This window comes from Carcharhinus amblyrhynchos, chromosome 8 (genome assembly GCF_965287045.1).
Source record: "Carcharhinus amblyrhynchos chromosome 8, sCarAmb.v2.hapA, whole genome shotgun sequence".
Classification (NCBI taxonomy): domain Eukaryota; kingdom Metazoa; phylum Chordata; class Chondrichthyes; order Carcharhiniformes; family Carcharhinidae; genus Carcharhinus; species Carcharhinus amblyrhynchos.
The window spans coordinates 32,849,043-32,873,491 of NC_137331.1; positions in this window are offsets into that span (position 1 = coordinate 32,849,043).

Genomic DNA, 24,449 nt, shown 5'->3' on the forward strand with positions numbered 1-24,449 from the left:
AAAGATAGTCTGCAGGTACAGCAAGCGATTGGACAGGCAGATGGAGGGCTTTCATTTATTGCAAGGGGAATGGAATATAGAAATTGGCAAGCTTTACTGCAGCTGTACAGGGCCTTGGTAAGGCCATATCTGGAGAACTGTGCATAGTTCTGGTCTGCTTACTTGAAAAAAGAATATAATCGCATTCAAAACAGTTCAGAGAAGATCCACTTGACTGATTCCTGGGATGGGGGGCTGATCTTGCTAAGAAAGGTTGAACAAGTTGGGCCTATGCCCATGGAGTTTAGAAGAGTGAGAGATGATCTTATTTTTCCTTTCGTTATACCCAATCAAAAATCAAATTGGTCCAATTAAAGTCCTTAAAAGAGAGACATTACAGATCCAAGCTGACAAGGCTTTTCCCATCTTGGGCTTGATCAACAAGATCCAAGCTGATAGGAGCAGGCATTACACCTCATCCAATGCTTGATCTGTGCTTCATCTCAGCAAAAAGCCTAGATGTTGTTTTAAAAAATGCTTCAAATGAAGCCTCAGTGTAATTTCATTGACTTCTGTCAAGTGCAGGATCAAACTTCTATACTTAGATCTTACAGGAATGCCTGTGGAGGGGTTTCTCATCTCCATGGGGGAGGTAGGGCGGTGTCCATGGTGGGGAGTGGTTTGAGAGGTGCTAATGATCCATTGGGTAAGGGGGTTTGTCTGTGGATGGGGGTTGTTGATCTCTGTAGGGAGGAGGGGGAGGCAAGGTGTTGTCCAAGGAGGGAGCACTGATTGGGGAGGAGGGTGGTGATGTCTGTGGGGGTGGGGAGGGGGGTTTTCCTGATCTCCGTGGGGGGAGAAGGGCGGTGGGGCGTTGGCTATGGCAGGAGAGGGGCTGAGGGACTTAAATCTAACTTTAAGAATAGCCCCCCAATCTCAGATTTCTCTTGTTGGTACCATATCAAGGCTCAGTTCCTCCTACCCGCACCCCACCCCCGACCTCCCTGGCCCCCACCCCCCAGCTGGCTGTGTGGTCCTCGCCGGCGCTCTGAAACCGTGAAGAGTGCTGTAAACCAGGCGGGAAAAGGAGTCCGTGAAGCCAGTGAGTTTCACTCAGCTTTTCTCACCTGATCCAACACCCTGTGCAATCTTGGGAAAATTGGATCCTTTTGTTTTGAATCAGAAGAATTATTTTCTGTCTTCTTTCACCTATTGTGAGGAAAGATTTGTCTTTGCCTTCTGTCTAACTTGTCAGGAGTTGAGTACAAAAGAGGATGTGGATGAGCAAAGGGCAAAGCACCAAGACATTGAACCGAGAATCAGGTTTGACGTAACATTGCTCCTGGCGAAAGCATTGACTGAGTAGGTATTTCTGAGAAAATCCAGAATTGATTGATCTCCCCAGGACAAAATACAATTTAATCATAACACTGATACCCACCCCAGTAAAACATGTGGTGCTAACATGAAATAAGATTCAAGCTCTGCCATGCAGTATAATGAGGATTTGAAAAACACAAAGGAAGGTTCGTGATTCCCATTAATTAACCCTCGTAGAAACCGTTTCTCCTTGATAAGGTTTGGTGAGGTTGGAGTGATGGAAGATTTAGGCAGCGTCTCCATACAAAAGCTGCAACAGGTATAGCAGCAGTGCCACTGCCACTGAACCTACAGCACAACGGGGAGATGGGGCAGAGATGACGTTCCATGCTATGCTCTCAGCCATGTTAGAATCGGACTCTTCCACGCGCCTTAACAGTGAGAGGACGCTGTCTGATCGCCAGCCAATGCACTCAGCATGAGTGTGTATCTTTATCATCCTGTATGTTCCCCTGCCCCCGTCTCCCCACACGTCCTCATTTGAACCTTTTGGAACAGAATACATCCATGTTCTCGCCCTCCAAGGATCCAGTGCACAAGCTGTCATTTCACCCGACCCGCCGGCAATCCGTATCTGCCCAATGGCTCACCACGTGCTGATTGCCATGGCACGGTGGCACAGTAGCCTCACAGTGCCAGGGACCCAGATTCGATTCCCAGCTTGGATCACTTGGGTTTCCTCTGGGTACTCCGGTTTCCTCCCACAGTCCAAAAAGTGTGCATAGATGGTGGATTAGCCACGCTAAGTTGCCCCTTAGTGACAGGCGGACTAGCAGGGTAAATACGTGCAGTTATGGGTGGGTGGGTTCGTTGTCGGCGCAAACTCGATGGGCCAAATGGCCACCTTGTGCATGGTAGGCATTCTACCTGTATCTGGATGCTGACTCCAGCTCCCAAACTAAATGGCAGGATCTCTTAATCAAGTTGCTCTTCCTCTAGGGGCTACTGTGATTGGACAGACAGCAGTCCCCCTGAGAGCAGAAAATCAAACAGGGTAAGTCAGAGTGAGTTAATCAGCGTGAGATTAGAAACAAGAGGTCCAGGAGCTATACCGCCATCAGCAGCTTGCTCTTATTCATACTGGATAGCAGGATAAAGATGAGCTGGTGTTGAGAAGGGGCAGGATGCAGGAAGATACCATCATCCTCAGTGTGCTCAGTGACACCTAATACCATGGATTCTGTCCCAGCCAGCCCCATGGTGCTGGGAATCAGTTCCTCTGTTGGTCTCAGGAGATACGGGGGTTCTTGTCCTCTGCTGGTCCTGCCCTCCTCCCTTCTATAGTCACTCACCTTTTTCTGCTAGAGAGAGGGAAGGATGTTAGTGCTGTGTGTTAGTGTCAGCGCAGCATGTAGGTGTCAGCATTGTGTGTTAATTGACAATGCTGTTTGTAGGTGTCAGCGCTGTGTGTAGAGCTGCTTTTGGATGATGTGCCTTCCATTGTTGAATGAAGTTTATTTATTAGTGTCACAAGCAGGCTTACATTAACACTGCAGTGAAGTTACTGTGAAAATCCTCTAGTCGCCATACCCTGGCGCCTGTTCAGGTACACAGAGGGAGAATTTAGCATGGCCAATGCACCTAACCAGCACGTCTTTCAGACTGTGGGAGGAAACTGGAACACCCGGAGGAAAACCGCACAGACACGGAGAGAACGTGCAAACTCCATACAGGCAGTGACCCAAGCCAGGAATCAAATCCAGGTCCCTGGTGCTGTGAGGCAGCAGTGCTCACCACTGTGCCACCGTGCCACCCCACTGTGCAGTAAATCTTGGTGTGGATGTTCTTCTGTGACATTTAAGTGAGAAAAAAAACATAGTATTCTTACATTGCAAGTGGGTCGGCTACCAGAGGTTATGGAGTTTAAATAGTTGGCAAAAGAAGCAGAAGGGAAATGAGGTTTTATTCCGTACCATCTGATCATGACTTTCTCTGACATGTATTCCATTGTTTTAATTACACACATCAACCCAAGATGGTTTTTGTTGATTTTTGCTCTGCATTGTCTGCGCATATTGTACATTGAGTCTTGTCTTTCACTTCCCACCGCAGTTCTGTTGTGGACAGCACCGTAGGCTGAATGATACATTTCGGGCCTGGTGTTTCTGAACAGTGGATTTTTGGTCTGTAAAGGTTACAGTGTAAAGTGATTATAGTTTTATCAGCTGTCCCAAACAGGCAGATAAATGTGTCACGGTTTTCATTCTCCTAGTGTTGAAATACTGATAAATGAATGGAAATACAGTATCACTAATTTGACCCTTACAACCAAATTTCTGAATGATTGCTCTATTCATACACAACCATATATGTACATACGAGTTGTTGCTTTAGCTGTATTCAATCTGCCCCAATCTTTTTGGCCATTCATTAATGGGATGTGGGCGTTGCTGACTAGGTCAGCATTTGTTACCCATCCCTAATAGCTCTTAAATGTACTTTTAAGAGTCAACCACATTTCTGTGGATCTGGAATCACATGTAGGCCAGACCAGGTAACGACACAGTTTTCCTTCCCTGAAGGTCATTAGTGAACCAGATGGACATTTACAACAATGGTTTCATGGTCATTGTTAGTCATTTTAATTCCAGATTTCTATCTTATTCAAATTTCACCAATTGCCTTGGTGGGGTTTGAACCTGGGTCCCCACAATGTTATGTGGGTCTCTAGAATACTAGTTCTGTGACAATAACACTACACCACTGTCTCACCTAAATGCACAGACAGAATAGCCGGAGATATGTGGAAGCTGCAGGAGCCAGTGTGAGTCTGAAAGCACTGGGATGTGTGTGAGGGTGGGCTCCAGTATATGGTGTGAGTTCAGAGTGATAGGGAGTGCTGCTGACTGAGCGATGGGAACATAATTCACTGAGCAACAGGTGAAATGGTGGGGGTAAGAAATTTCTTGTGAAGATGCATTCACTGACCTGGACCACCCTTTGTGTCATCATGGTTGCCAGGACACAGTGGCTTTGTAATGGCCTCCCTGACCACTTGCTTCCATTCTCCTCAGCAGGTGATACGTGATGACCTTCTGTCCCCACGCCCCCCCCCACCCCCACCCCACCTTCACCATGGAAGCATGACCTCTCTCCTCCTGTGCAACTCCAGGACGCTTTTCTTAGGCAGTCCATGGGGAAGCAGGGTGACTTATTTCCACTCCAGTTTGATGGGTTCTGAAGGCTGAGAAGTCCAATATACAATCTGTGGAGTCTGTCACATGTGGGGCAGGTGGTGCTCGAAGCGTAGGGTAACAGGGTTATTGGGAGGTTAGTGCGCTACCCTCCAACATCTCGACTGCCTATTGATATGTGCCTGCATGCAATGTAAAGGTGCTCAGCAGAGCAAGGGTTCACAGAATCTTACAGTGCAGCAGAAGGCCATTCAGCCCGTCGAGTCTGCACCAACCACAATCCCACCCAGCCCTATCCACATAACCATACATATCTACCCTAGCTAGTCCTCCTGACACTAAGGGGCAACTTAGCATGGCCAATCCACCTAACCCGCACATCTTTGGACTGTGGGAAGAAACTGGAGCACTCAGAGAAAACCCACACAGACACGGGGAGAATGTGCAAACTCCGCATACCCAGTGACCCGAGGCTGGGAATTGAACCCGGCGCTATGAGACAACAGCGCTAACCACTGTGTCGTTGTGCCGCCAATTAATGTAGGACTGGAGACTGACACCACCCACAGTGTAATGTATGTATTTTCATGGCCAGAGAACAATCTAGAAGAACCCTGCAAGCAGCGTGCCGCATGGTGAGAGCAACACCATGCAATACTCAGAACTGTAAAGGTGTTTATGTTTAAACACACAAGCCTCAAGACCTGAGCAATGATCCACCACCACTGCAACATAAAGAACCAATATTATGTACAAGTTCTGACAGACTTCACGCTAGAGTCTGTAAATGTGCTCAGTATGGCTTTGTCCATTCCAGTCGCTTGAGGAGCCTAGGTCTCCAGTGACTCAGTGGGAATTTTTGACCTCCTTAGGGAAGCTGTGAGGACATCCCTAAAGTATTCCCATGTCTATGGGTAACTTGCTGGAGGCCTCCTAGGAATTTCCTGCTACAACCAACCTCTGGAGTCCAGCAATTGTTTGAGGAGTCTGTTCTCAGACGTATGGATAGTGTGTCCTGCCTGGTGGAACTGGTTTTGAATGATTAGCACCCCGAGCTGGGAAAGGACACGTCTGTTGGACCATCTTCCTCATCACTTGATTGGGAGGATCTTAGAAAGCCACCAGAAATGTGGTTTTGCACCTCTCCAGAAATGTGGCTTTGCTGTGGGAGCTGGTTGGAGGAGGACCTGAGCTTTCTGGGAGGTTAGTGAAAGGCCCATTTCTCAAATGCTTTAGAGAAGAAGTCAACAATGTTGCAGAGCTCAGTTTCTGAGTGAGCACACATAAATATCACCTGCATACTGAAGACCTGTGACTGAGGTTATAAGACCATAAGACATAGGAACAAAAGTAGGTCATTTGGCCCATTGAGTCTGGTCTGCCATTCAATGACTGATCTGATATGATAATCTTCAACTCCACTTTCTTGTCTTATCCCCATAACCTTAATTCCCTCACTGACTAAAAATCTGTCTCTCTCAGCCTTGAACGTACTTAATGACCCAGCCTCTCTAGCCCTTTGCGGTAAAGAATTCCACTGATTTATTACCCACTGAGAGAAGGAATTTCTCCTCATCTCTGTCTTAAATGGACGACCCCCTTAACCTGGGATTATGCCCTCTGGTTCTAGACTCTCCCACAAGGGGAAACAACCTCTCAGCATCCACCCCGCCAAGCCCCCTGAGAATTGTACATGCCTCATTCTCCTAAACTCCAATCAGTGGAAGCCCAACCTACTCAACTTCTCCTCATAAGAAAATCCCTCCATACCCAGGATCAATCTAGTAACGTTTCTCCTCACTGCCTCCAATGCCAGTATAATGTCATTTTGTTTTGGAATGATTTTGATTTTGGTTTGAAGATGAGCTGGGTTAAACAATTTTCCTCCTGTCCTCTAGATTATCTCCATGTGGCACAGTGGTTCGCACTGCTGCCTCACAGGGTTTGATTCCCAGCTTGGGTCACTGTTTTTGCAGAGTCTGCATGTTCTCACTGTGTCTGTGTGGATTTCCTTCAGGTGCTCTGGTTCCCTCCCACAGTCCAAAGGATATGCTGGTTCACATTGGTCATGCTAAATTCTCCCTCAGTGTATCCAAACAGGCACTGGAGTGTAGCGACTAGGAGATTTTCACAGTCATTTCATTGCAGTGTTAATGTATGCTTACTAGTGACTAATAATTAAACTTTCATTTATGTCTGAGGGTAGCTTGCTGGAAGTGAGTTGCAGCACTGCAGCAAGGATAATGGTGAAGAGAGTTGGTACAAAGGCAGAGCCTTGTCCTAGTTTTTATTGATGCTAGTGGTTCTGTTGGCGAGGATCGCGGCTTGGCATCGTGGAATACGCAGAGGAGGGTGACAAATTTCTGATGCCAGCTAAATTTGAGGACAAGCTCCATAAGTCTTTGCGGTTGACAATCAAATGCTTTTGTGAGATTGAAAAGGGCCATGTTCACAGTTTGGTGCTGTTACTTACATTTCTGTTCAGTTTGCTGAAAGCAAACTTTCAGCGGTGCCATGTGATATGCCAGAGCTCCCACTTCTGCAGAACCTGCCCTGGGAGATGTGCTTCTGAGCACCCTGTCTTGGTTCCAATTTCAATTTGGCCCCAATTTTAACTCTGAGCCCGTTTGTTCAGTGACGGATAGACAGCAGGCTGCAAATGAAAATTCCCTACACTAGGTCCACCCACAGCCCCACCATCTCCCTCTCTACCCAGTTTGCTCAATTGTCAGTAAGATGTATCTGTCACTCAAACCTTCGGACTGGCAGTGTAACAGCCGGAATCTTCTGGCCATTCACGTTGGCAGGCTTTTCCCATCCCGTTGCAGTGAACGGAGATTCGGCTGGGTGCCAAATATTTTTTATTCATTCTTGGGACATGGGCCATCACTGGCTGGCCAGCATTTATTGCCCATCCCTAGTTGCCCTGAGAAGGCAATCGAGAGTCAACTACATTGCTGTGGCTCTGGAGTTATATGTAGGCCAGACCAGGTACGGACGGCAGATTTCCTTCTGTAAAGGACGTTAGTGAACCAGATGGGTTTTTCCGACAATTGGCAATTGTTTCATGATTGTCAGTAGATTCCTAATTCTGGATATTTTTTATTGAATTCAAATTGAACCATCTGCTGCGGCAGGATTCGAACCTCATATATTGTTCATGTCACACTGCATGTAACCTCTCGCCTGAGTTTGCAAAATCCTCTAACTGTCCTGGCTCGAGACAATTCACACCTCTTTAATCTGTGATTATCCCTCTCTCCACTTACATTGTCTGTACCCGTGAAGACTTGATTACCTGTAAAGACTCACATTCCAACCATTATCTTGCAGTTGAGTCTGTCTTTATATATGCCCTGTTTGTGAACACAACTCTCCACTCACCTGATAAAGGAGCAGCGCTCCGAAAGCTCATGCTGCCAGGTAAACCTGGTGGACTTTAAGCTGTTGTTGTGAGACTTCTTGTGCCTTTTTAAAACAACATTTACATTTTATATAAACCTGCACTGATTACAAACGCAGTTCCTGACATTTTTCCCACTGCCCTTGGGAGTTGGGTGCAGCGCCACCGAGGTAGAAAATAATGGTTTCACCTCTCCTGATAGAGCGAGGAGAAGGATGGTATTGAAGTGTGGGCAGCAGAGCATTGCCTGTGAGTATGTTGCCCTCTAGTGCCCGCATTGAAACTTCCTAATCAATTCAACACCATTCTACCAGAAAATGGCATTAAAAACTCAGCAGGCTCTGACGATGGATTCTTTCTCAGAGCGAGAGCAATCCTGCCAGCTCGGAAAAGACAACTGACGGCAGGAAACAGGCTGGGAGTTTACTCTGCCTTATCTCTGCTCAAATTGCACTGAATGACAACCTTGGGCCAGTTTTCCAATCCAGTCTGAAGTGTTCCTGTGCGTGAGTATCATAAACACAATACAGAAGGGCTGTACGCTCAGCTAGCTCAAATAGAACGGATGTTAAACGCCCCAGGCACTCTGGGTTCGAGCTAAATTAAACCCATATTGTGATTGCTACCATTGAGATTCTGAATGTAGGGTTCGCAAAGGGCACAGCTCTGCAAGTGTATTTATTTGTCACAAGTAAGGCTTACATTAACACCGCAATGAAGTTACTATGAAATTCCCCTAGTCGTCACACTTCAGCACCTGTTCAGGTCAATGCACTTAACCAGTGTGTCTTTCAGATTGTGGGAGGAAATCAGAGCACCAAGGGGAAACTCACACATACACGGGGCAAACCTGCAAACTCCACACAGACAGTGACCCCAGCCAGGAATCAAACCCGGGTCCTTGATGTTGTGAGGTAGCAGTGCTAACCACTGTGCCACCGTGCTGCCCCACCAGCTCAAACCTGTGTTTGAGGTTTCTGGTGTTGCAAGAGGGTGCTAGGTTTGCTCACCTGCTCAAGAGGTAGACTTGCCATCCTTGGCCTTATCCAGGGAACTATAAATCAACAAATGTACTTGGGAATATCTGAGAGCTTTTGCAGGCTTTGCTTCACTTGTGAGACAGTGAACAGCAACAGCATTTTGTTGTGTGTGCTGACTTCCAGTCAACCTCAACCACAGCGATGGCACTGACCATGGCAATTATAGCAGTAAATACTTCAATATTCAGAAATACATCGAAGACCATCTCTAACATCTGTCAATTTGCAGTCCACAGATAGGTCCAAAAAAATCACTGGTTTGTAATTCACAAATCAGCTTGCATGGAAATGTGGCAGCAGAATGAGCAGACATTATAATTTCCCATGGCACCCAGAAACTGCCCAGCAAACCGTATCAAGTCTCTGGCAATGACAGCTCCAATATCTACAAGGCACAAATCATGGTGTGATGGAATGTTCTCCATTTGTCTGGATGAGTGCAGTTCCAACAACGCTTGACACCATTGAGGACAAAGCAGCCCACTTGATTGATATCCCATCCATAAACATTCAATCTCGCCAGCACCGATGCACAGTGGCAGCCGCATGTACTATCTGTGACACAGTGGTTAGCATTGCTGCCTCACAGCGCCAGGGTCCCAGGTTCGATTCCCGGCTTGGGTCACTGTCTGTGTGAAGTTTGCACGTTCTCCCCATGGCTGTGTGAGTTTCCTCCGGGTGCTCCGGTTTCCTCCCACAGTCTGAAAGACATGCTGGTTAGGTGCATTAACCTGAACAGGCACTGGAGTGTGGTGACTAAGGGAATTTCACAGTAACTTAATTGCAGTGTTAAGTAAATAAACTTCAAAGGTGTACTGCAGGAACTCACCAAAGCTCCTTTGGCAGCACCTTCCAAACACACAACCACTACCTCAAGAAGGACAAGGGCAGCAGATATCTGGGAACACCACCACCTGCAAGTTCATTTCCAAGTCACTCACCATCCTGACGTGGAAATACATTGCCGTTCCATCGCTCTCACAGGGTCAAAATCCTGGAATGCCCTCCCTAACAGCACTGCAGGTGTAGCTACACCTCTGGGACTGAAACAGTTCAGGAAGGCAGCTCATCACCACCTTCTCGAGGGCAACTACAGATGGATACCAAATGCTGGCCGAGCCAGCAATGCCCACATCCCGTCAATAAATGTTAAAAAAGATACACTGTGCTTCATGATAGGATCTGATATTGGGAAAGGAGAGCCTCTGATTGGCCAGCAACTGTCAGAGGTGAGATTCCCAGCCCAGAGTCTTTGATCCAGCAGCAGATAGGGAGGCTGGCACCTGTGCCCTCCTTGTTGGGTGCCCTGGTTGCAGTACACTGACACCCAGTGTCCCACCACAAGCAGACTCTGCTCTCCTGTAAATTAGGTGTAACGTGCTATTCACTGTGATGTGAAATCAAACGGTGGCACATCTACCTTGTCATTGTCCTCTTTGTGTTTCCCCCATTGCCTGGCTAGGTTCTAGCTCTGAATGGAGATGGGCCCAATGGTAAAATGGTATTGCAGGCAAGGGGGCAGGAGAAAGCCGGAGGTGGATAGTTACACCATCTGAAGCTTGTCAATCGAAAGAGAGAGTGAGATGACAGGAAAGTGAGAGGGAGGTCAGGCATGAGGTTATTATCATTGCCAAAACATTGAATGAACTCAAGAGGCAGCTAGGTACAGCACTTGGGGTGAATGGGATCAAAGGTTATGGGGAGAAAGCAGGATTAGGCTATTGAGTTGGATGATCAGCCATGACCGTAATGAACGGCAGAGCAGGATCAAAGGGCCAAATGGCCTCCTTCTACTCCTATCTTCTATGTTTCTACTTCCAATGGTCACAGCAGCTTCCTGCAGACACAGGACATCTTTTCTCCTTGTCAGCTCCTCCACTATAATCTCCAGTGCAGTATCTGAAACACTACCCAGTCCCATGCTGTGTTTCCCTGGTCAGAGTCACTGTGACTGTCATCACTTGCCTCAATGAATGCCCTCTTTAAAAAGAGCGCCCTGGCTTTTAGCATTGTGAGCTAGCTCGCCATTCACAATATTCCATCCCCTCGCCCACTCCCCATGCACACAGTGCATCAACTATCAGCGATGAATGCACCCTGGAATCATTAAAACAAGCAGACAATGTGAAATACCCACAGGTATGAGATTCTGCAACCCTGCCAAGCAATGCAAATAGAGGCCAGAAATGCAAGTTGGTGATGGTGGCTAACCATGGGCCTACATTCACTAATGACATTGCTGGGCCTATGCGAGTGTCACAGAATCCATAGAGCATCATACAATCCCTGCAGGACAGAAGGAGGACATTTGGCCCATCAGGTCTGCACAGAGTCTCCAACAGAGCATTGCACCCAATCCTACCCCCATTCCTATGCTCGTAGCCCCACACATTTACCTCGATAATCCCCCCTAACTTACACATCTTGGGACACTAAGGGATATTTAACATGGCCAATCCACCCAACCTGCATATCTTTGGACTATCGGGGGAAAACCAGAGCACCCAGCGGAAACCCACGCAGATATGGAGAGAACATGTAAACTCCACACAGACAGTCACATAAGCTGAAACCGACCCAGATCCCTGGCGCTGCGAGGCAGCAGTGCTAACCACTGTGCCATTGTGCTGCTGACGAGTGTCAAAGCGGCTGTACTCTGCAAATGTTTTTAAAGTTAGCCCTCACTCTGCATTTTAATTGGTCATTAGCTTATTACACAGGGAGCCTGGTTGGAATAAATTGCTTTGGATGGGGTGAAGAAAGAGGGTAAACATCAGCAAGCCAGAAGCCTTAAACAGGCTGCAGTTGAAGTGAAAGAGAGAGTTTGACACGGAGAAGAACAATGATGATGTGAAATGTGGCAATTGCTAGATGCCTACAAGCAACACCTGGAGAGAGGGTGTTGGAAAAGGACTTTAAACCATCTGTTACTGAAGGAGCTTTGCCTACAAGAGAGGGTGGCCTTATCCCAAGCAATCCCCCTCTTATGGCAGCATGGTGGCACAGTGGTTAGCACTGCTGTCTCACAGCACCAGGGACCCAAATTCGATTCCCAGCTTGGGTCACTGTCTGTATGGAGCTTGCATGTTCCCCCTGTGTCTGCATGGGTTTCATCTGGGTGCTCCTGTTTCCTCCCACAGTCCAAAGATGTGCAGATTAGGTAGACTGACCATGCTAAATTGTCCCTTAATGTCAGGGGGACTAGCTAGGGTAAATGCATGGGGTTATGGGGATAGGGCCTGGGTGGGATTATGGTTGATGCAGAGTCAATGGGCCAAATGGCCTCCTTCTGCACTGTAGGATTCTATGGTTCAAACCAAGGCCCTGTCTGCCCTCACAGGTGAAGATGTAAAATCCCGTAGCCCAATTCAAAGATGAATGGAGATGTTCTCTCATCCTCCTCCTCCACATTTATGCCTCAACCAACATCAGAAAATAACAGTTCAATTGCCCACTTACCTCATTGCTGTTGGTGGGAGCTTTCTCTGTGCAAATTGGCTGCTCAGTCCGCCTGACAACAGTGAATACCTTGCAAAGTGTAATCCACTGGCAGTAAAATGCTTTGGAACATCCTGAGGTCAAGAACTGCATGGTCGTAAATGCAAATTATTCTAAAACATCGCAAAGTAACTCAGATGAAGCAAGCAAAGGGAGGCAAGTTTAAGTTTGCTTAGTAATATCACAAGTAGGTTTACATTAACACTGCAATGAAGTTACTGTGAAAATTCTGTAGTCACCACACTCCGGCGCCTGTTCAGGCGCACTGAGGAAATTTCCCCTCCCCATTACCCGCCACCCCCTCCCCAGTGTTTTCAGCCCTCAGCTATACTGCAAGCACACTCTGTTCCTTTTCTCAATGCTATCCTGACACAGAGGCATACTGTGCACAATGGTAGGATGGCATGCAATAAATGGCATCATACCCACTCAGAAAACATGCCATTCAGACATTCAGAAAGCCCACCAACGCCTTTATTTTCTCAGAAGACTAAGGAAATTTGGCACGTCAGCTACGACTCTCGCCAACTTTCACAGATGCACCATAAAAAGCATTCTTTCTGGTTGTATCGCAGCTTGATATGGCTTCTGCTCTGCCCAAGACCGCAAGAAACTACAAAGGGTTGTGAATGTAGCCCAATCCATCATGCAAACCAGCCTCCCATCCATTGACTCTGTTTACACTTCCCTCTGCCTCGGAAAAGCAGCTAATGTAATTAAGGATCCCACGCACCCAGGACATGATCTCTTCCACCGTCTTCCATTGCGAAACAGATACAAATGTCTGAGGTCACGTACCAAATGACTCAAGAACAGCTTCTTCCCTCTTGCTGTCAGACTTTTGAATGGACTTACCTGCATTAAGTTGATCTTTCTCTACACCCTAGCTATGAATGTAACAGTATATTCTGCACTGTCTTCTTTCCTTCTCTATGAACAGCATGCTTTGACTGTATAGCATTCAAGAAACAATACTTTTCACTGTATACTAATACATGTGACAATAATAAATCAAATCAAATCATTCTAATACCCTTATAACTACCCAGTTCACGTCATGCCAAGGAAGGGGTGATGGGAATTAGTTAGGGTCAAGGCCTAAGCAGTTCAAAGTAGATTGTGGTACTTTACGGTGTCAAATCCACCAAGAACTATGGAGTGCTTGGAAAATTGCGGTCTTGGCATATCTTCACAATGTAAGAATGACAGGAGATCCGTGTTTATGTTTTAGCTGGGAAAAAACATCCGAGTCAGCATAAACATGCCTTGAATCTTGAAAGAACTGCGCAGTCGTCTCTTATGTAAGGGGCGAGGGCGTTAATCAAGATGTAACGGTTGGGGTGAGATTTGTTGTGGCAGATACATTTTGCCCTTTCAACAATGCACAATTTTTGTCTTCTGAAAACGAAAGTGCTCTTTTATTGGCTGCCGCAGACAAATGAACAGCAGTGACTGCACTGAACATCCTATCGCCACTTCAACTGAGCAAGTAACGCTCCTTCCTGATTTGATTTATTATTGTCACATGTATTGAAATACAGAGCAAATTATTGTTTCTTGAATGCTATACAGACAAAGTATACTGTTCATAGAGAAGGAGAGGAGAGAGTGCAGAATGTGGTGTTACACTCATAGCTAGAACGTAGAGAAAGATCAACCTAATCCGAGGTAGGTCCATCCATAAGCCTGACAGCAGTAGGGAAGAAGCTGCTCCTGAGTCGGTTGGTACGTGGCTTCAGAATTTTGTATCGTTTTCCCAACAGAGGAAGGTGGAAGAGAGCATGCCCGGGGTGGTCCAGGAGTTAACCTGCCTAACAATGGCAGATCCATTGGAGGTGAGCTGGGTGGTGATGAATGGGAAAAGCAAATTTCTGCACATGCTGACATCTGAAACCAAAAGAGGAAATGCTGGAAAATCTCAGCAGGTCTGGCAGCATCAAAGCTTTGACAAAAGGTCATCTGGACTCGAAACGTCAGCTCTTTTCACTCCTTATAGATACTGCCAGACCTGTTGGGATTTTCCAGCATTTTCTCTTTTGGTAATTCTCTCTTATTTGGCAACCAAACTCCAAACTCAAATTGGAAATATCATCCTCACGATTTGATATTTCTGGAACAAGATAACTGAGGAAAAATCAGAGGTGGGGAAGAACAGCTATCTCTTCGACTTGAAGCCACCAAACAACTCTATCTGTGTTCAAACTAATTGCTTCCTCAGCTACTCCTTTACTGTTGATGTAAAACAACCTTGCTTCATTCCTTACTAAAGCTTAACAGCCATTCTTTTCTTGACGTAAGTGTAATGCAGAACTAAATGATCGGTGTCAATAAGATTTAAACATTACAGGCTGAACATTCACTCCCCCAAAATAACAGGTGTCTTGGGGTCATGTCAGAGGTTAAAGTGCAATCTGCAAGAGAAACTAAACCCACCCACTACTAGACTTTAACTGAAACCAGAATCACTCACAAGAAATGAGTTAGTCTGCTGTATCATATTTTCAGTAATTGATTTATTAGTGTCACGAGCATTGATACTGCAATGAAGTTACTGTAAAAATCTCCTAGTTACCACATTCTGGCACCTGTTGGTACACTGAGGGAGAATTTAGCACGGCCAATCCACCCAACCAGCATGTCTTTCAGACTGTGGGAGGAAACCGGAACACCCAGAGGAAACTCATGCAGACACAGGGAGAATGTGCAGTCTCTGCACAGACAGTGACCTGAGCTGGGAATTGAACCTGGGTCCCTGGCCCTGTGAGGCAGCAATGCTAACCAGCAGGCTGCTCATATATTGTAATGAGGCTGCACGCTTCCATTTAACATGTTTAGAACACTGTCGCATCAGTGGACTCAACTGCTTACAGATGGCAAGAAGTGGAAAGGGCTAAATTCATGAGGAAATGCCTTTGTAGCATTCCTAGTGAGCCAGGTGAAGCAGGACCATTTACTCCAGGCCCAACAAGCAGTGCTGTAAAGGTATTCACCCACTCTGGCCTATGCCTCCCCACCATCAGGTCTCCTGATCACAGTTGAACACCAAGAGCTCCCTCACCCTCCCAGCCACCATGGAGTCATAGAGGTTTACAGTATGGAAATGGGGCCTTCGGACCAATTTGTCCATGCCTCCCTTTTTTTTAAATCACAAAAACTAATCCCAATTGCCCGCATTTGGCCCATATCCCTCTACACCCATCTTACCCATGTGACTGTCTAAATGCTTTTTAAAAGACAAAATTGTACCCGCCTCTACTACTACCTCTGGCAGCTTGTTCCAGACACTCACCACCCTCTATGTGAAAAAAATTGCCCCTCTGCACAATTTTGCATTTTTCCCCTCTTACCTTAAACCTATACCCTCCAGTTCTAGACTCCCCTACCTTTGGGAAACACTATTGACTATCTAGCTGATCTATGCCCCTCATTATTTTATAGACCTCTATAAAGATCATTCCTCAGCCTCCTACACTCCAGACAAAAAGTCCCAGCCTATCCAGCCCCTCCTTATAACTCAAAACATCAAGTCCCAGTAGCATCCTAGTAAACATTTTCTGCACTCTTTCTAGTTTAATAACATCCTTTCTATAATAGGGTGACCAGAACCATATACAGTATTCCAAATGTGGCCTTATCAATGCCTTGTACAATGCTCACAATGCCTAAGGGAGGGAAATATATCCAGCCTCTCCTGTATATGGGCAGGAACCCGCAGCAAAAAAACTGAAAACAGCCCTACAGTTAAACATGGCAACGCATTCAGGAAACCCATCCTCTGGATTCCCAAAACATACACATCTCTGTCCCAGAACCCATCCCACGATCACCGCTTCTCAAACTCCTGCTCTGCCCAAAACAACACGAAACTCTAAAGGGTTGTGAATGTAGCCCAATCCATCACGCAAACCAGCTTCCCATCCATTGACTCCGTCAACACTTCCTGCTGCCTCGGAAAAGCAGCAGCATAATCAAGGACCCCAAGTGCCCCAGACATTCTCTCTTCCACTTTCTTCCACAGGAAATAAGATACAAAAGTCTGAGGCTACATACCAACCAACTCAAGACCAGCTTCTTTCCTGCTGCCATCAGACTTTTGAATGAACCTACCTTATGTTAAATTGATCTTTCTCTAGTCCCTAGCTGTGTCTGTAACATTATATTCTGTATCCTTTCCTTTCCTTCTCCCCTATTAGTGAACGAGATGGAGTTTTTAATGACAAGCAACAATGGTTTCATGGTCATCATTAGGTTTTTAATTTCAGATTTTCATTGAATTCAAATTTGCCAAGGTAGGATTCGAACCCACGTTTCCAGAGCAGTGCCCTAGGCTCTGGATTACTCATCAAGTGGCAATAGCATGAGACAATCACTCCATGTAAAGAGAGGGGTAAGAATTCTCCAAACTCGTTCACCCCACCACCGCTGCCAGCGAGAATGGAGAATTTGGCACTCAGCCAAAACTCCATTCACTGCGATGGGACTGGGGAATCCCAGACGCAGGCGAGGCTGGAGAACTCTGGGGAAGATTTACACTTCTAAAAGCCAGTTACCTTCACCTCTGGTGAGCCTCTATTCAGCTAAGTCAGAAGATGGCAACTCCCAGTAGCCCTGCCCCTCTTTCCACCACCTTGTCATCACCGTAAGGGGCATATGGGAGCTTGACTTATAGTTGGTACAATATAGCAATGGAAAACTTCCAGCAAAGCGGAGACTCAGCACACCCACTTCCCAAGATGGAGAATCACCAGACTCCTGCACAGCTACAGTGGGACACCAAACAAAGAAGGATTCCTAACCTTTCTTTGTGAGTTAAGTAAACCATTAAGGTTCTTAATGACTCCGAGTTGTATTTATTCATTCACAGAATGTTTCTGGTGACATTAATGTCTGGTATCCACTAGAGGTCAGTATACATTGATGTGCATATGCATCACCATTGTTGACTGTTCCAGGTTTGTTTTTTAGTTCTAATTTTCCTGCCACTTCCCCTTCCCCACTTCCCCTCTCCTGAAAGAGGAGGCCTATCCTCAGACTTAATGCCATGGATGCCTGCCGCCCTCCAGCTCCTTGTAAGAATGACAGATTGGGCCCGGACAAGGGGGCGAGAGAGAAAACTACATCATGAAGGATAGAAACCGCTGGGGCACTTTTCTGCGAAAAGAGGAGTGACTGATAGAGGCCTGTAAAGCGATGAAGGTGCTGGGTGGAGTGGACACAGAGAAAGGTGACACAGTGGTCAGCACTGCTTCCTCACAACATCAAGGACCTGGGTTTGATTCCTGGCTTGGGCCACTGTCTGTGTGGAGTCTGCACATTCTCCCCATATCTGCATGGGTTTCCTCTGGTTTCCTCCTAGACTCTGAAAGATGTGGACTGACCATGTTCAATTCTCCATCAGTGTACTCAAACAAGTGACAGAGTGTGGTGGCTCGGGGATTTTCACAGTAACTTCATTGCGGTGTTAATGTAGGCCTACTTGTGACACTAATATATGAATTTTAACTTTAAAACTTAGATGTATCCAAAGGGAGCACAACTCTTTGACAGTCTCCAATAAATCCAACAAGGGATTAAAGAGAAATTTTGAACAAGTGTTGAGAATGTGGAACTTGCAATCATAAGGAGTGCTTGAGGCAACCATGCTGGGTGCATTTAAAAGGAAGCTGGGTAGGTACATGAGAGTGAGAAGAATAGAAGGACAGGGTGTGATGCAATAGCATGGGGAGTTGATGGCCTTGTGGTATTATTGCTGAATAGTTAATCCAACAACTCAGCAAATGTTTTGGGGACCCAGGTTCAAATCCTACCACAGCAGATGGTAGAATTTAACTTTAATTAAATAAATGAGAACATAAGAACATAAGAAATAGGAGCAGGAGTAGGCCATCTAGCCCTTCGAGCCTGCCCTGCCATTCAATAAGATCATGGCTGATCTGTCGTGTCTCAGTTCCACTTTCCTGCCCTCTCCCCATAACCCTTAATCCCCTCGCTTATCAAAAACCCATCAACCCGCGTCTTAAAAATATTTAGCGAGGCAGCCTCCACCACCTCAACGGGCAGAGAATTCCAGAGATTCCCCACCCTTTGAGTGAAGAAGTTCCTCCTCAACTCCGCTCTAAACCGTCCCCCCTTTATCTTGAGGCTGTGCCCCCTAGTCCTACTGTCCTTTCTGAGCGGGAAGAGTCTCTCCACCTCTATCCTATCCATCCCATTCATCATCTTATATGTCTCAATGAGATCTCCCCTCGTTCTTCTAAACTCTAACGAGTACAAGCCTAGTTTATTCAGCCTCTCCTCATAGCTCAAGCCCCTCAACTCCAGAATCAGCCTAGTAAACCTCCTCTGCGCTCCCTCCAAGGCCAAAATATCCTTGCGTAAATACGGCGACCAAAACTGCACACAGTACTCCAGCTGCAGCCTCACCAATGCCCTATACAGCTGCAACAAGACCTCCCTACTTTTATATTCAATCCCCCTCGCTATGAATTAAAAATCTGAATTAAAAACCTAATAATGATGATGAAACTAGAGCCACAGCAATGTGGTTGACTCTCAACTGTCCTACAAGGGCAACTATGGATGGATAATAAATGCTAGCCAGCCTGTGATGCCCATGTCCCACGATTGAATGAATGAAATTAAATTAAGTCGGTAGGAAGAGGTCCATGTGGGAGCATAAACACTGGTAGGGTCAATGAGCTTGTTTATGTGCTGTGATATTCTAATTACATGTTAAAAAACACAACTCAACCCAGTTTTGCCCTTGCTGATCACCATTTCAATTGCGATCGCTGAGGCCAATTTTAACAATGGAACCCCACTCTCCTCTACACCCAACAACACCACTGCCCCAGGCAAACAAACTCAGCAAACAGAGGTGTCCTTATTCATCTGGCTTGGTTCCGCACTGGATAGTTTTCTTACACCTTTGAACAAATGACCTCCTTCTGTCCTGCCAACAGGCGATATCTGTGGGATCTAGAACAGGATTATTTGCGACAGATTGCCAGAGATTTCTATGGAGTTGGTCCCCCCTCCAGTGCCATGACTTGCACCACCCTAGCAGCAAAGTTATGACGGTGAAACATGATCAGGTCTGTGGTCGCGCTTATGTGAGCCTCGTTGTTCGAGATGTTTATTCTCTGTGTTAGTGTCAGCCTTGCCCTCTCCTGCTGGCACAAGCTTCTCGTTGTAGGTTTAAACTTCCACTTCAGAGATTCAGTGCAAAAATCTAGCATGATGCTCAAGTGCAGTAGGGGGTGGGGGAAGAGGGATGGTTGGGAGGGGTTTCTCCTCTGTCGCAGGTGTCATCTTTTGAATGAAGCTTTAAACCCAAGGCCCTATTGGTTGCCTCTTAAAGTTAAAGTTTATTTATTAGTCACAAGTAAAGATTACATTAACACTGTAATAAAGTTATTGTGAAATTTCCCTAGTCACCACACCTCAGCAGCTGTTCAGGTCAATGCACTTAACCAGTATGTCTTTCAGAATGTGGGAGGAAACAGGAGCACCTGGAGGAAACCCAAGCAGGCACAGGGAGGACATGCAAACTCCACACAAACAGTGACCCAAGACTGGGAATCAAACCCAGGTCCCTGGTTCTGTGAGGCAGCGATGCTAACCACCGTGCTACCGTGTCATCTCAGTTAGCTGTGAAAGAGCCCTGTTTTGTGAAAAGAAGGGGAGTTCTCCCCAATGTGCGTGGTCAATGCTTATTGCTTAATCAGTATCACAAGAATGGATTGTCCGCCATTATCTGATGTTTGTGGGAGCTGGTCACCATACTTCCTTGTTTCTTATTCATTCATGGGACATGGGCATGGCTGGCTAGGTCAGCATTTATTGCCCATCCCTAGTTGCCCTTGAGAAAGTAGTGATGAGCTGCCTTCTTGAATCGCTGCAGTCCATATGCTGTGGGTTGACCCATGATGCCGTTTGGGAGGAAATTCCAGGATTTTGACTCAGCGACTGCGAAGGAACAGCGATATGTTTCCAAGTCAGGCTGGTGAGTGACTTGGAGGGGAACTTGCTGATGGTGGTGTCCCCATGTATCTGCTGCCCTTGTCCTTCTAGATGGAAGTGGTTGTGGGTTTGGACAGTGCTGTCTAAGGATCTCTGGTGAATTGCTGCAGTGCATCTTGTAGACAGTACACACTGCGTGATGATAGTGACTACACTCACCGACAGAGTCACGATGGTTTCCTTCTGAGCTATGTGATTGCAATCTAGCCCAAAATGAACACTTGTATTTCATTTAAAAAGCAAAGCAAGCTAGGAACTCTATTAATAATAATCACTGAATAGACACATTCCAACTGAGCAACCACTACATAGTTAGGAATATATTATGAAATGGAATGTCCAAACTCACAGCCAGGGTGATCAGATCCAGTAAAAAAACTGCATTTTCTGTCTCATCATCACAAACCCACATATATCCCCCACAGACTCTCTCTTCCAAACATGAATAGGGTGCATCATTTTCAGCTCAATGACTTATCCCTTTGCCACAGATTAATCTCACAGTTTATTTATTTCCAGGCCAGCAAGGCCTCGGAAGCAGATGGGTGCCCTCGAGTGATGACTTTGTCAGCAGTCGGCTCCCTCACCGTTCTCCATGATGCAGGACAGGGGGTCTACTTCGATTCCTCTGGATACGGAGCGATTTCCCAGATCCCTCCATGTCTGAAATAAAGAGGGAACTTCCACTCTTTGCACAGCGCGTTGAGTTCACATCTTGGTTTTTGCGAAACATTCAGTTTTGTCTCGCACTGAGTTCAGCCAAACACTGCCTGTATGCAGTGTACACGTTCTCCCTGTGTCCGCATGGGTTTCCTCTGGGTTCTCTGGTTTCCTCCTACAGTCCGAAAAACTGCTGGTTAGGCGCATTGGCCACGCTAAATTCTCCCTCAGTGCGCCCGAATAGGTGCCAGAGTGTGGCAACTAGGGGATTTTCACAGTAACTTCATTGCAGTGTTAGTTCTTTTTATTAGTAGCATAAGTAGCTCTCGCTCATTCCCCCCACCCCCCTGCCCACCACCACCACCACCATTTCCTCCCAACACACCGCCCCCCCACCCCCTGCCCCAGTGCTGTTTGCAAACTTACAACACTCTAGAAATAATGAGCTACCTACTATAAGAACCATAAGATGTAGGAGCAGAAGAAGGCCATTCAGTCCATCGTGTCTGTACTGACTCTGCAACAGACCTATCCCCATAATCCATGTACTTACCCTGCTAATTCCCCTAACCTATACATCCTGTGATACTAAGGGGAAATGTAGCATGGCCAATCCATCTAACTTGCATATCTTTGGACTGTGGGAGGAAATCGGAGCGCCCGGAAGAAACCCACGCAGACACAAGGAGAACGTGCAGACTCTGAACAAACAATTACCCAAGGCCAGAATTGAACCTGGTTCCCTGGTGCTATGAGGCAATAGTGATAACCACTGTGCTATCTTTGCCCCTTAATGTTACACATCCAATATCATTTCCAGGAGCATATCCCAGGGGTGATCTCAGGTGGGCAGGGAAATAGCAGAATGATCCATGCCCCAATTCCCACCCTCGCCCTGTTTACCGATCTGACAACGCAGGGGGAACTGGGCTAGGTAGGTGTGACACCTCACCAAATCCCAATGCAATGCATGTGTTTAAACCTCACTGTGGCTCTCCAGTATGTGTTGGTGATGAGACAGGGCCCTTTCCACCAGCAAACACTTAGAGTCATAGAACTGCTGAATCCCTACAGTGCACAAAGAGGCCATTCAGCCCATTGAGTCTGCACTGACCACAATTCCACCTTGACATTATTCCTGTAACCTTGCACATTCAGCCTGCAAATCCACCTGACACTAGGGACAATTCAGCATGGCCAATCCACCTAACCAGCACATCTTTGGACTATGGGAGGAAACTGGAGCACCCAGAGGAAACCCAGCCAGACACAGGGAGAATGTGCGAACTCCACACAGACAGTGACCTGAGGCCAGAATTGAACCTGGGTCCCTGGCGCTGTGAAGCAGCAGTGCCAACCACAGTGCTAGCGGTGCTGACATTCTCAATGAAAGATGCAAATAAATTGTAGGGTGAGGGCAGAATCACACCACCCCTCCTAAAGCCAGCAACTTCCACCTTCCCACTTTGGAATTGACCCAGGAGATGATGAAGATGGAGGTGGTTGTTTGAAGGTGAACAGTTGCAGGCGAAGCTAGTTTTTGCCAACTTTTGGCCATTTTGTCAGGAAGAATGCAAACACTTGCAAAGATCCTGGCATGGTTGCATGGCACAGTGGTTAGCACTGCTGCCTCACAGCACTTGGGGCTCGGATTCGATTCCTGACTTGGGTGAATGTCTGTGTGGAGTTTGCACATTCTCCCCGTGTCTGCTTGGGTTTCTTCTGGGAGCTCCGGTTTCCTCCCGCAGTCCAAAGATGCGTGGCTATGCTAAATTGTCCCTTAGTGTCGGGGGACTAGCTAGGGTAAATGCATGGGGTTACTGAGATAGGGCCTGGGTGGGATTGTGGTCGGTGCAGACTTGATGAGCTGAATGGCTTCCTTCTGTACTGTAGGGTTACAATCAGGAAGCTTTCACTGACAGAGCGCCTCATGGTGGCTGAGAATTAGCGAGGAAGAATCTATCGATTACAGAATGAAGCTTTCCACTTCATATGGTAAACATGTCGAAGGAAGAGGAGCTGCAGGAGGCGGACTGTGATATCCAAATAGCAGATGAGTCAACCCAGGGGAGCGTTTCCAATATCTTTCTCATGAACTCTGTCTCAGGAGGTTACATTTCAGTCATAAAATATTGTGTAACCTTCGTGCATTGCTGCGACTGGATCTGTAAATATAATCCACAGTCTGGGGATTGTGACTGAGGAAGTGAAAACAGATTGAAACATTTACTTTTTCAAATCCTTTCATGGGCATCACTGGCTGGGCCAGCTTTTATTGCCCACCTCTAATTGCCCTTGAAATATCTCAGAGGACATTTAAAAGCCAACAGCATTTCTGTGTAGCTGGAGCCACATGTAGGCCAAGCCAGGCAAGCTTTTTTTATTCTTTCATGGGGTGGGACAGTGATACAGTGGTTCGCCCGGCTGCCTCACAGCGAATCCGGGTCCCAAGTGCTGTGAGGCAGCAGTGCTAACCACTGTGCCACCGTGCCATGCAACCATGCCAGGATCTTTGCAAGTGTTTGCATCCTTCCTGACAAAATGGCCAAAATTTGGCAAAAACTAGCTTCGGCCGTAACTGTTTACCTTCAATCCTCATCATCATCTCCTGGGTCAATTCCAGGTTAGAGGAGGGGGGAGGAGGGAGACTCTAGAAGTCTAGAATCTCGGGTTTCCTCTCTGTTCAAATTTATTGGGGGAGAAAAAACCTACCCAGGGATCACTGTGGCCTACTTCCAGTTTTACACTCCCAGTTTAGAGAAAAAAACCTCCGAAAAAGGTACGGTAAAAATACGTGGGGTGACAGGGATAAGGCCTGGTAGGATTGTTGTCAGTGCAGGTTTGACAAGCCAAACAGCCTCCTTTTACACAGTAGGGATTCTACACTTCTTGATGCCATGGTTAGGCCAACATTTATTGTCCATTCCTAATTTCCCTTCAGAAGATGGTGCTGAGTTACCTTCTTGAACCTCTGCACTCCATGTGGTGTAGGTACACTCGCCGTGCTGTTAGGGAGGGAGTTCCAGGTTTTTGACCCAACAACAGTAAAGGAATGGCAATATATTTCCAAATTAAGGCCAGTAACTTGAAGGGCAGCCTCCAGGTGGTGGTGTTCTCATGTGTCTGCTGCCCTTGTCCTTCTACATGGTAGCGGTGGTGTGTTTGGAAGGTACTTTCTAAACACCCTTGGTGAGCTCCTGCAGTGCATCTTGTATACACCGCTGTCACAGTGCCCCTATGGTGGAGAGAGTCAATGTTTGTGGACGGGGTGCCAATCAAGTGGGCTACTTTGTCCTGGACAGTGTCCAGCTTCTTGAGTGTTGTTTTACTCAT